The sequence below is a fragment of the Pongo pygmaeus genome, chromosome 18 (assembly GCF_028885625.2).
Source record: "Pongo pygmaeus isolate AG05252 chromosome 18, NHGRI_mPonPyg2-v2.0_pri, whole genome shotgun sequence".
NCBI classification, from domain to species: domain Eukaryota; kingdom Metazoa; phylum Chordata; class Mammalia; order Primates; family Hominidae; genus Pongo; species Pongo pygmaeus.
In genome coordinates, this window is record NC_072391.2 from 48,772,776 (window position 1) to 48,786,215 (window position 13,440).

Sequence of the window (13,440 nt, forward strand, 5' to 3'; positions counted from 1 at the left end):
TAGAACTTCACAGTGCAAAGGGCGAACCTTCATGTATACATATTTGAAAAAAATTTAGGAGGTCAGGGGATCCCAGGAAAAAATGCAATCTGTGATAAGAGACTCTAACTGTAGTACAAATGTCTGAAATAACATCACTAGAGGGGACAAGGGTAAAGGTACTGATTGTAACTTTGGAAATGAATAGGATCTGTAAGATTAAAAGCAGGAGGAACTGCACATAAGCACTGTACTCCCATTGATAAAGTTGTTTTCCATGGGGGACTAGATTAATAATTTTGATAATGCTATATGTGTATACTAGAATGTTGTAATAGGGACTTATATAAGTATGGGCAGGAGCCCAGAATGATCTATATGTTTAAAAATCCGAGTCAAAGACCTCAGTAAGAACTGATATTTATCTCAAAATAGAGATGATAACATATAGAAATATTTATAGATATGCATACATATATACATGGGTATTATACACACATATACAGTATTTATTTGCCCTATTAGCTAAGAGGGTCTAGATCCAAAGATAGCTCAATAGCAACAAACACACTTATTGGCCAGATCTTGGTTCCTAATATTATTCTCCAATAAAAATAACCAGAGTTTCTTGAAACAATGTCTGATTGCAGGACTGGGGTGAGAAATAAACAAGATGAACTAGGAACATCTTGTAGTGCTAGAAAATAAGGAAGTCTTTAAGAACAATAATGCCATATCAATGAGGGTATGTCAAAGGCATACAGGAGCCAAAAGAGATGGCCCAGTAGTCAAAGCTGAAACAATCTGAGCAACAAAATAAACAAGGTAATATTAGGTTATAACCCAAAATATGAAATAAATATTCATGAGTGCATACTGATATAAATAAGTAATTGTATAAACTAATAAAAGTGGAAGAAGAGGCAAGTCTCCCATGTGACAGAATTCCAAACAAATTACTTAAATACTCCACCCTCAAGGACAGAGTACATAACTGCCCATGCCTTAAGTGTGTGCTACACACAGTGACGTCCTTCTACAGAGTATGGAAAGGAGAAAGTACCTTAACAGTGGAGAAATGTGACTAACACTGCCTACGCCAGGTGACCAAGGTCAACATCAGCAGTGATAAAACACCTTGATGTATGATGTATCCTTGATATGATCTGATTAAAATGGTACTTTTCCTCTGTAATCCTCTTTCTCAAAAGCCACAGCCTCATCCAATCGTGAGAAAAACATCAGACAAATTCCAATAGAGAGACATTGTACGATATATCTGACCAGTGTATCTTAAAGCTGTCAAGGTCATCAAAAACAAGGAAAGTCTGAGGAATCTGTCACAGCCAAAAGGAATCTAAGGAGACATGATGACTAAATGTAATATGGCATCTTGGGTAGGATGCCATATTAGGAACAGAAAAAGGAGATTAGGTAAAAACTAAAGAAATCAGAATAAACTATGGATGTTAGTTAATAATGTATTAATATTTGTTCGTTAATTGTAACAAATACATCACACTAATATAAAATGGTAATAAAAGAACTGTATGTGTATGTGTGTGTGTGCATGCGTGTGTGTGCACGTGTGTGTGTGTGTGTCTGTGTGTGCATGGTAATAGAAAAACACTCTGGACTATCTTCTCAATTTTTCTGTAAATCTGAAACTGTTTTAAAGGGTAAAATCTTGCGGGATGCAGTGGCTCATGCCTGTAATCCCAGCACTTTGGGAGGCCAAGGCAGGTGCATGCCTTGAGCCCAGGAATTCAAGACCAACCTGGGCAACTTGGCAAAACCCTGTCTGTACAAAAAAACACAAAAATTAGCTGGGCATGGTGGTGTGCACCTGTAGTCCCAGTTACCAGAGGCTGAAGAGGAAGGGTCGCTTGAGGCCAGGAGGTTGAGGCTGCAGTGAGCTGTGATTGCACCATTACACTCCAGCCTGGTGATAGAGCAACCTTGTTTCAAAAAGAAAAAAAAAAAAAAGGTAAAATCTACCAATTTAAAAACAAAGTCACGTGATTTGTGAGGTCCAGAGATGAAGCCCAGGCCCTAGGTGTCTAGACTCTGAGACCAGGCTTCTTCTATTACCTAAAAGTTGCCTTGCCTTTTGCAATTAGTGACTAACATGAAATATTTCAGTTGCGGCCAGTACTACCTGGGGATTAGTTGGAGAGCCTGCCACCTAAGTCTCTGGAAGCTGGACCAGTTCTGTGTGTCCTGCCTGTGTCTCCGAATGGTTAACACCGCTCATATGTAGGAGGGGGAAGGGGCAGGTTTACCTCCTACAGAGTTTATGGAAGCCCAGGATCTCATATCGTATACAACTTAAGCCTCATGTTTATGTCTGGGAATATATTAAATGCCATCTGCCTAACCATTTGCCATGTTATAAATTAAGGCGACATCAACAGTGCTGTAACACTAAGGAGCACTCTGCTGTCTTCCAGTTTGATATTAAATGGGTTTTGTTACCAAACTCTTCTGACAAACATGAAAAGAACAGTTGCAGGCCTTCTGGAGGAGCAGATGGTCCCGGAGGCTTCCCAGCACAGGCTCTCTGTGAAAGTTCCAGGGTTTACATTTTCTCTGCTGCAAAGAGTCGGCTGTGTTATGGTTGCTGTAGAGGAGAGCAAACACTGCTGTGGAGGAAGTTGAACCATGGTCCTGTCTCTTTCTTGCTGTGTGAACTTGTGTAGGTTATTCAACGTTTTAGAATCTCAGTTTTCTTTCCTGTAAAATGGGGATAACAATGCCAACTTTAGAGCATCGTTATGAGACTAAAATGAGAAAACTCAGTCTTTCTCTACTTATACTTGATACACAGTGGCAAATATATTTTACACTGTGACCTAGTGTGCACACATGTGCACATACACACACCCCCACACATGTAATTAAAACAGAGTTTTCATCAAACCAAACTAGTCCTTCTGAGGGATTAGACACTTTGATATTTTCCACTGTAACAAAATTTATTCTAGTCTATTCTGTTGTGTTCTCTTCTATTTTACAGGGAACCCAGTAAATTAATTTAGACCTACTAAAGGCTTACAATCTCCAGATTAAAAAACACTAAGGTAGTATGCTTAAACATGTAAAAAAGTGCTTGGCACATTAAATATATAAAATAAATGTTAGCTGTTAATATTATTATTATTGATAATATTATTAACTGTGTCAAGGTGATGTGAAAAGTTGGAATACAAAACAGTATCAACTTTTCTCCCACTGTTTCCAGAAACCCAGTCAATGGGCTCATCCTGTCCTAACCCTGAATAGCATCTGCTGCCCCAAACAGTAGCATTCCAGTAATTCAAATGTCCAGGGCAATGCGCTTATTGAGCCCAAATGCTTGAACTCAAGCAGGAGCTTCAGTCTCTCGTGGCTCCTTTCTGCCTCTAGCAAGGTCAGATTCTTTCTCTTTCTCATCTTTCTGCTATTTCAGAGTCCCTAGCAGGACCATCCCCCATGTGCCCACAGCAGTAACCTGCTCATTAACATGTGATGTATTCCGTCCTTTCCCTGGCTCATTTCCTATTCCCCTTCCTATTCACCAGTGCTTCCTGGGATCACCTCCAAAATAAACTCACATTCCAATCTCAGCGTCAGCTTCTGGGAGAACCCAACCTAGGGCAGTTCTGTGTGTGCTCTCTAACCTTACGCTACCTACCAAGTCAGCCTCACATCAGACACAGGGGTATTAATGGTACAGGGCAGGCGAGTCTCCACATTGGGGCTTAGCCTGGGAAGGTTCTTGGCTTCGCTCATGAAATAATTCAGGAGCAAGCTGGTGGTAGAAGAAAACAGCTTTATTGAGGCAGCAGTGTTATAGCTCTGTGACTGCTCCTGCAGAGCAGGGCTACCCTACAGGCAGTGTGTAAAGAGCAGCAGCTCAGGGAAGTTCTGCAGTCATACTTCTACCTGCTGTTAATTACATGCAAATTAAGGCATGGGCTATTTAGAAATTTCTAGAAAAAGTGTGGTAACTTCTGGGTTGTTGCCAAGTGAAGGGAGGGAGGAGGGTAGCTTCCTGGTGTTCCCATGGCAATGGTAAACTCTCATGGCACTGGTGGGCATGTTTTATAGGGAGGTGCTTTTGGTGACTCTTCCCTGTGTTAGCCAGTCTTCAATCTGGTCTAGAGTAAAGTCCCACCTCCTACTTCATCAATACCTATAGACTTATCAATGTCATTTCCACTCAGGCAAGTTCCCAAGTCAGATGGAAACATACAAAGATAGTCTACCAATCCTCAGATGAATAGGGACCACCTATTGAGCACCTAGGAGCTTTTCTTCTTCGTCTACATCCTCTACTTGTAGAAGAGTCTTCTATCTCACATGGGTCTGTGTGCCTAAGGACTTCTTCAAATAGCACATGACATCTATCTGCCCATCTTTTCAGTTTGTTTTTCAACCAAATAAACAAAGTGCTCTGATCTTAAACATGGAATAGATTTATTTGCCTAGCTTTCTTAAAACATATCTAATATCCACCAGGTCTAAAAGGGCCACCCCACTGTATAACTCACAAAAGCACCCACAAAACTACATTTTCTTCAGACAGAACATATCTTTTATTAGGCTTGTGTCTGTGATAATGATGCAGGTGAATTTTATCATTCCTTTCACCCTACTAGTAATGAACAAATTCACTGCGTATTACTTTGGACTTGATCTCTGGCAAAACACTACTGGAACAAACAATTTGATTTGTCAACACCTTTACAAGGGCTCCTCAATCAATGTCACAAATCCAAATTTAAACAGCAAAGTACATTTGACTGCAAGACCCTGGACTGATTAGAGCTCCGAGTTCAGAGAATTGCTCCAGACAGGGCAGCAATCAGATTATTAACTCCACTTGAAAATACTCTCTGCTGCCTGGGATTAGCATGCATATTTTGATATAGATCGATAAGCAATCTCCTTTCTATAAGAAATGCCTGCAACATTCATTTGGCTGATCAAAGATAGATATCAGCTGGCTGTGACAGCTAGCTATTGTTTCCCCGCTTTCTTCACAGAAGAACCTCTATTAAAAAAATTCTCTGCCTCTTTTTCAGCTAATAGTGGAAGCCAAGAGAGCCACAAAATCCCATCTCCTTCTCAACACTGAAATACAATTAGTGCAGAAGGGACTTGAGTCTTTTCTGAGCTAACTTAACCCATTTTCACTGTGTACACTGTCAAGAAACGCCAAGTTTTTCTCCCTCCTTCTCCCACTCTTCTCCACTCTGATTTATTTTCCACTGGAGTGGTGGTCCCAGTCTGGAAGTGTTAGAAGAATGACACCCACCCTTTCCCAACTGGTTGTTTCCTTGATGAGATCAAAGCTCATATATTAAGTCCCCTGTATTGTTTGAAACTAGTTAGCTCAGATTCGGATTCTGGGTGGAGGCAAAGCATTGACTTACTGCTTTGGGTCTGTTATTCAATCCCCTCACCCCTCTCTCACCTGGATTCTGTTTTAAAATACCCATTTCCTTTTTGAAAACCATTTCTTATTTATATTCTTTGCCTATTTTGTCCATCTCAAGCTCTTCTCCCCTCACCTAAACCTTATCCAATCAACCAACTCAGAAATGAAACCCTAACTTGTGCACCAACCGATTCCTCTCTTCTGTCCAAAGACCCTAAAAAATAATAAAGCAAGATGTGTTTTTACTCTAAAGATAGATCACTAAGAGACAAATTCTAACTACAATTTACACAGCATGATTCAGCGTTTATTTTAAAACAAATACATGCTGTGTTTTATGTGTGTATATATATTAACCATATAAATACATATTCATTATATGTACATGTATACACATACATGCATGCACAAACACACACAGAAAACATTATAGTCCTATAGTTAGTGGTAATAGAAGGGTAGATTAATAGGAGACTTTTAAATTATGCTTAGCTCTTTCTGTTTTATTTGACTTTGGAAAATCTTTCTTTGTATTATGTTGTAATTCAGGAAAACAATTACTTTAAAAACGAGAATTGGAGCTGTCTCCCACATACTCTAGCTGCGTCTATGCTCTGATTTGTTCTCAAACTACTTTCCATGACATGTCAGTGTGTTTGTCTTAGCTCATAGGGTCCATGAAAGCCAAGATGGCACATTTTGATGGCTCGGTCTAGGTGTGTACATTACAGGCTCGTGTCAAGAACGTGGCAGTTGTTCAGTGCCTGCTGGGTGGGTGGTGATGTGCTTTTCAGGATGATTTGATTTGTTTTAAAACCTCACTGATCTGAATTGATAGTGGGGGAGTACAGTCTGAACTAGTGAAAATCTGCATTTTAGTATTGTTTAAAATAAATGCACTTGGAACTGAGTCACTTAAGGTATACCTGAAACCACACAAATAGAGAATATCCAGATAGTGGCTGTTGAATACTGTTACCATTAAAAGGTAAAAATATATAATAACTTCTAATTTTACAATCCTTCAAGTTTTGATGTGTTTGAAAGAGTATTTTCTTGAAATAATTTGTTTTCTTTCTAGAGAGGGATTTGCTAAGCCTAGCTCTTATTCAAGTAACTCCAACTGTTTTATATGTGGAATTTTGAAGCATCCTTTGAGTTACTTATAACATTCACAGGTTTTTACGTTACCTCACTGAATCTTCACAACAACATGATGAGCTAAGTTTATATATTTCCATTGTATAGATGAAGAAACTAAGTTTCAAATGATTAGATGAATTGCCCAGGAATTTCAATTTGGATCTGACCATGAAGCTGGAGGGGAGAGACTTATACTTAAATGTCATTGAAATCACCTCATGGTGGAATGATATAACTGATTTTAAAAGCTAGAGTGAAAAACTGTGGATCATAAAAGTGGTATTTGTGAAACTAATCTTTCTAGAAAGACAATGGAACTGATTCTAATGTTTGATGTGGATGGAATCTTGCTCATGGGTCTAACTTCTAAGTAGAAGTTAGAATTAGAGATTTATAGTTCTGACAGTTCCTTTACTGATGGACCCTAATTATATCCATACAGAAAATTTAGCTCTAGTAAATAATTAGATGTGGCAAAAATGTATAAAAATGTGACTCACAGTTGGTGCATACTTCCATTTCCTCCTGATTGGACATGCATTCTGACTCAACTAACTAGTTAGGTAACTTTGGTTATGCATATTACCCTCCCCGTGCCTTTTCTGGAAAATGGGGATGATAATAGTGTCCACCTGATGTGGTTGCCATGAGGTTTAAATGACACAGCATATATAAAGTGCTTAGAATAGCATCCAGAACATAGAAAGTGCTCAAGACATATTAGATACTACTAGTAAAACAATGGCAGTAAGCATCCTCAGGCCGTGGGTCACTCTAGACGAGTCTATATGTATAATCAGGGGCTAGAAAATAAGCAGTTTCTTAAAATGAATTATTCTATTTTTCTAATCTATGAAGGCATTTAACTCTTTCCTCCTTTGCCATGAAAACTTAGGTCTTTAGTTACAGAAATTATGACAATATTGGCTTCCAGTGTTTTTAAATTTCCAGAGTGATTTTATATACTTTACATTTTTGTATGTCTCACAAAACCTCCTCGTAGGAGGCAAACACAGAGTCATTTAAGAGATATTTATTAAGCATATATTGTGTGCCAGGTGTTCTGTTAGGTGCTGAAAAGTAAAAATGCTGCAGTCCCTGCCCTCGGAGATCTCAGTCTCATGCAAAATTATTAGTCTTATTTGAAATAAACATAAGTGGAAGTGAATTGCCCAGCGAGTATCAAAACCTGGGGCTTCTACATTATGTTTTGTTGCATGAAGACAATGGCCTTGTATCTACAATCTACAAAGGTCTTTGTGAAGATAGGAGGGAAGGAAAAGAGAAAGGAAGGAAGAAGAGAAGGAGGAAGGAAGGGAAAGAGGGAGGGAGCAAGAGAGGAAAGAAGAAAGAAGGGAGGGAGGGAGGTAGAGAGGGGGAGAAGGAAGAAGGAAGAAAGGAAGGAAGGAGGGAAAGAAGGAAGGGAGGGAGGGAGGGAAGGAAGGAGAGCACATTTGTCTATGATAACTGACATCATCTGTTTTCATTAACATGATAACTAATAACATCAAGCTGAAATCTTACCTGGAATTATAAATGAGAAAACAATTTAGTTATCACCTAATCAACATACTTCGACTGGCTGAAAGAATTTCTAAATAATTCATCCATGCAAAGAAAACCAAAGAGGAAACTAGCAGCTTTACCTTTGTAATCTATGATCTTGATTTGTATAATTCAGAATTGTTTTCATTGTGCTGTCCCCACCAGGGTCTTTTGGTTTGAAAATTTAGTGTTCTATGTGCCTGAACATGTTCTTGTAATCATCAAGTTTATCTCCCTCAAGGGCCATGAATTTACAAGGGAAAGGGCTTTTCATAAGTTCTTGCCACGCAGGACTCTACTGAAGTAGAAACCCAGCCCCATTAGCAAGTATTAATGTGCCCTTGAATTCCATGATGCCAATCTACACGCCATTTTTCTGGATGCCTAAGTGCCAAGCCCTCATGGTGTTATCTGTAAGGGATCAGGGTCCATAGTTGGGGAAAATATGGCAAATTTTCTTTGCCATTGGACTTAAGTTTTGTCTTCTTGGTGTTGTGCGGTAACTACCTGCCTTGGGCATTTTTCTAAGTGCTTTTCACTACAATATGTTGTATATAATGATGTGGCAAATGTTTTCTTTTTCCCTGACTGAAAAAGAAAAATGGTTTTCATTTCTAGCCCAATAATCTAGGACTTTTGCGCAAGAAAAGTGAATCAAACTTTTTGATCCACCTAGTCAAGCCAAAAAGGACATTAAGACGATGTTACTAAGCAGCCAGAGTGAAGTCTTATATCAAATCACTGCTTTTTTTTTTTTCTTGTGTGAATGATACTGTTGATGAGAATTCAATCTAAGGGCATGTTTGATGAAAAATCTGGTTTTTCTCCTTGGCTTGCCACAGATAAATCAAATGCAAAGTTTGTGAGATGCACAGTGGGTGTCCATTTGTGAGGACAATTTCTCCTTCTGAAGTGAAAGATTGAGTGCAAGAGGCAATCCAGATTATGGGATGGCTGTGAGAATCAATGAATGAAAAATATTCTTCCCCATTGAATGGGGTAATTTATTCTCATTGATGGGACAAGGGGTCAGAGGATGGTTCTGGCTTCATTACCTCTCTCACTGGGAGACAGTTCTGACTGGGGCCACTCAAGAGAGTGTCTACACCAGCACATAGTCAACATCCGTGCCTCATAGTGCTATTGGAAATAAAACTTAAAGGAAGACAGTAAATAGCTATACGTTTTCGAATTTCTTTATTGTGTAGGGACAAATGCCATCCTGATGTTATTTAGTTTGATTTGGAACATCACCGTGATTTATGAGTCTGTTAAATAAAGGTCATTTAGTAGGGTCACATCACCTTACCCTTAAGATTTCCAGATGTATTTTGGGGAGACTTTCTGTATTCTGTACCAGAGTTTGACACATACAGTTATATATAAATGTTTCTTAAAATTGCCTCTACATTAAAAAATGCAATGAAAATTACTGTTTGGCATATAATAGGTAATCACAGATGATAGTTATCATTAATAAATAAAATATAGCATATGCTATTAATTATAATAATGTGACTTTTACCCTAAATTTTATCTTTGTTATCTAGTGGGAGAGGCAGAAAAACTATACATATAATTTAACATACTGTGATACAAGCAAGGATGAATACATTCACAAAGTATTATATTCATGCGGAGGAGAAAGGAATTTATTTGATGTAGTTGAGGAAGGTCTTATAAAGGAGGTAGTGGCTGAGTTGGGTTTTGAAAGATAAACAGGAGTTAGCCAGGTTGGGTGGGATCTGTAGAAAAGCAAGGGCATGTATGTATACCAAGGGAACATCATGTGAACACAAAAGCACACAAACTCAGAATTTGTGTGCCAATTTATAAGTCAGTCAGTTTTGGAGGAGTATGATATTGTCTTGGTAAATGTTCCACGTGTGCTTAAAAATCATGAGTATTCTGCTTTTATCAAGTAGAGTGTTCTATAAATGTCACTTCTGTCAAGATGGTTGATTGTTTTGTTAACATCATTTATATTCTTTGATATGGTTTGGATTTGTGTCCTTACCCAAATCTCTTGTCAAGTTGGAGAAGAGACCTGGTGGGAAGTGATTGGATCATGGGGGTGGATTTCCCCCTTGGTGTTCTTATGATAGTAAGGAAATTCTCACGAGATCTGATGATTTAAAACTGTGTGGCACTTCCCCTTTCACTTTCTCTCTCTCTCTCTCTGTCTGTCTCTCCTGCTCCACCAGGGTAAGATGTGCCTGCTTCCCCTTTGCCTTCCCCCATGATTGTTAGTTTCCTGAGGCCCCTGAATCATGCTTCCTGTTAAGCTGGCAGAACTGTGAGTCAATTAAATCTCTTTTCTTCATAAACTACCCAGTCTTAGGTAGTTCTTTATAGCAGTATGAGAACTGACCACTACACCTTACTAATTTTTTATTTGTTCTATCAATTATTAAAGGGGTTATTAAAATCTCCATATGTCACTCTGGGTGTGTCTATTTATTTTTGCAGTTGGATCAGTTTTTGCTTCATGTATTTTGAGGCTCTATTAGTAAGTGTATAAACACTTAGAATTATTGGGTCCTTGATAAAATTACCTTGCATATATGTGTGTTTCGTTATATTCTTTGCTCTGAAATCTACATTGTCTGATATTAATATAGCCATTGTTTTGCTTGGTGTTAACATGACATGTTTTTGTATCCTCTTGCTTTTTAATATTCTTTCACATCCCCTCTGAGTGAAATATATCTTTATATTTAAAGTTTGCTTATTGTAGGCAACATATAGGTGAGTTCTTACTTATATATCCAACCTGACAATCTCTTCCTTTTAATTTGGATATTTAGGCCATTTATATTTAATATGAATATTGATATAATTAGAGATAAATATGTAATGTTTCTATTTGCTTTCTATTTGTTACATTTACTCATTTTTAATTTTTCATGCCTATTTGGATCAAATATTTTAATAGCTCCTTTTTATCTTTTTTGTTTTTTATTAACCACAACTGTTTTAGCATTTAAGGGGTTGATTTTGGGTTTATAGTATACATCTCTAGCTTATTATCTTCAAGTGATGTTATACCAACTTGTACATCTATAAGAACTTTTGAAAATTATACTTTAATTTTTCCTTTCTCAGTCATTGTGCTATTAATGTCATATATTTTGTTTCTATATAAGTTATGTACCTTACACTACATTGTTATTAACTTTTGTTTAAAGATTTAATTATCTTTGAAAATATTTGAATAACAAGAAACACTATATTTATTTATCCATCTAGTTACCACTTCTGGTACACTATATTCTTCTGTGTAGATCAATATTTTCAACTGATATCATTCTTCTTCTGTCCAAAGGACTTCCTCTAACATTTCTTACACTGTGGATCTTTCTTGGCTCTTATATGTCTGGAAAAATATGTATTTCACTTTTTAAATTAAATTGTATATTTTAGGATGGTTTCAGATTGACAGAAAAATTGTGAAGATAGTACAGAGAGTTCCCATATATACTGCATCCGGTTTCCTCTATTATTGACCCCTTATTCTAGCATTTACCTTCATTTTTGAAAAAATATTTTTGCTGGATGTAGAGTTCTGGATTCATAGTTATTTTTCTAATTCAGGATTTTACTTATTTATTTATTTTGAAATAGAGTCTTGCTCTGTTGCCCAGGGTGGAGTGTAGTGGCATGATCTAGGCTCACTGCAACCTCTACCTCCTGAGTTCAGGTGATTCTCATGCCTCAGCCTCCTGAGTAGCTGAGATTACAGGTGCTCACCACCACATCAAGCTAATTTTTGTATTTTTAGTAGAGATGGTGTTTTGCCATATTGGCCAGACTAGTTTTGAACTCCTGATCTCAGGTCATCCAGCCATCTTGACCTTCCCAACATAGCTATGAGCCACTGCACCCGGCCCAATTGAGTATTTTAAAGACACTGCTATACTCTCTTCTTGCCTGCATGGTTTCTGATGAGGAATCTACTGAAATTATTTTCCTTTTCTCTCTGTAACATGTCATTTCTTTTTTCTGGCTGCCTTAAGATTTTCTCCTTATAATTGCTTTTGAGCAATTTGTTTATGATGTATCTTGATATTGTTTTTATCATGTTTCTTGTGGTTGGGGTTCATTGAGATTTTTTCTTAACCCTGGATCCAAAGCAGTAGAGATTCTTGTATTTGTGATTTTATAGCAATTGAATCTATAATTTGTGCACCAAACCTCTGTAATATGCAATTTACCTATACAACAAAACTGCACATGTACCCGTAAACCTAAAATAAAGCTTTTAAAAAGGAAATTAGTGGAACAATTTGCAAAATTTAGATATACTCTGAATTTTTACCTTATCTACTATGTAGATAGTAGTATTGAATCACTGTTAACTTTGTAGTGTGGTTATATAAGATGATAACATTAGGGGAAGCTAAGTGAAGGGTGTACAAGAACTCTGCAATATTTGTAATGTTTATTATAAAATAAAAATTAAAATTAAAAACAAAAAAGTCTGGAATATTTTCAACCATTACTTATTCTAATTTTTTTGTGCTATCTTCTCTCTTTCCTCTCCTTCAGCAGCACACATTGTACATACATTAAGCCATTTAAAATGGTCCCACAGCTCTTTGATATTATGTGCTTTTGAAAAATATTTTTTTCTTAGTATGCTTTATTTTTTATACTTCCTATTGCTGTGTCCTCAAGTTGACTAATCTCTTCTTCTATATTGTCTACAATTCTGTTACTCCCATCCAGTGATTTTTTTACCTCTAGATGTTTGATTTGGGTCTTTTTTCTATGTGTATCTTTTTTAATATATGGAATACTGTAATAATAACCATTTTAATTGCTTTATGTGGTAATTCTAACATCTGTTTCAGATCTAGGTCAGTTTTGACTGTTTGATCATTTTCTCCATGGGTACTATTTTTCTTCTTTATTGCATGCCTGGTGATTTTTTTTTAAATCAGATATTCATATTGTGGATTTTACCTTATTAGGGTTTGGACATTTATGTATTTCTATAAATATTCTTTGCCTTTGTTTGGGATGAAGTTACATTCCTTGAAAGTAGTTTAATCTTTTTGGGTATTGTTTTAAGAAGTCTGAGTTTTTGCTAGGGCTAGTTTTCTCCACCACTGAGGCAGTACCTTATTGAGTCCTCTGCCCAGTGTCCCATAAATTATAAGCTTTTCATTCTGGCTAGTGGAAACAAACACTATTCTTAGCACTGTGAGTTCCCAGTGTCATTTCCTCTAGTCACTCCTGCGGTTTTCCCCCTGGCCCAGTGGCTTTTGTTATACAAACACACTGATCAATGCTCTGCTGCATACTCAAGAGAGTCTCTACTGACTTCTAGACTTTTCCGTCTATGTAGT

At 37.2% G+C, this 13,440-nt stretch overlaps 1 long non-coding RNA gene across 1 annotated transcript in view; it reads right to left on the reverse strand.

Moving 5' to 3' along the window:
- Positions 1 to 2,467: 2,467 nt before the first annotated feature.
- Positions 2,468 to 13,440, reverse strand: part of LOC134738569 (uncharacterized) — a 65,347-nt gene continuing 54,374 nt past the window's right edge. Inside the window, exon 3 of the long non-coding RNA XR_010124376.1 lies at positions 2,468 to 2,712. This is a non-coding gene — a long non-coding RNA (uncharacterized LOC134738569). The remainder of the gene's footprint in view (positions 2,713 to 13,440) is intronic.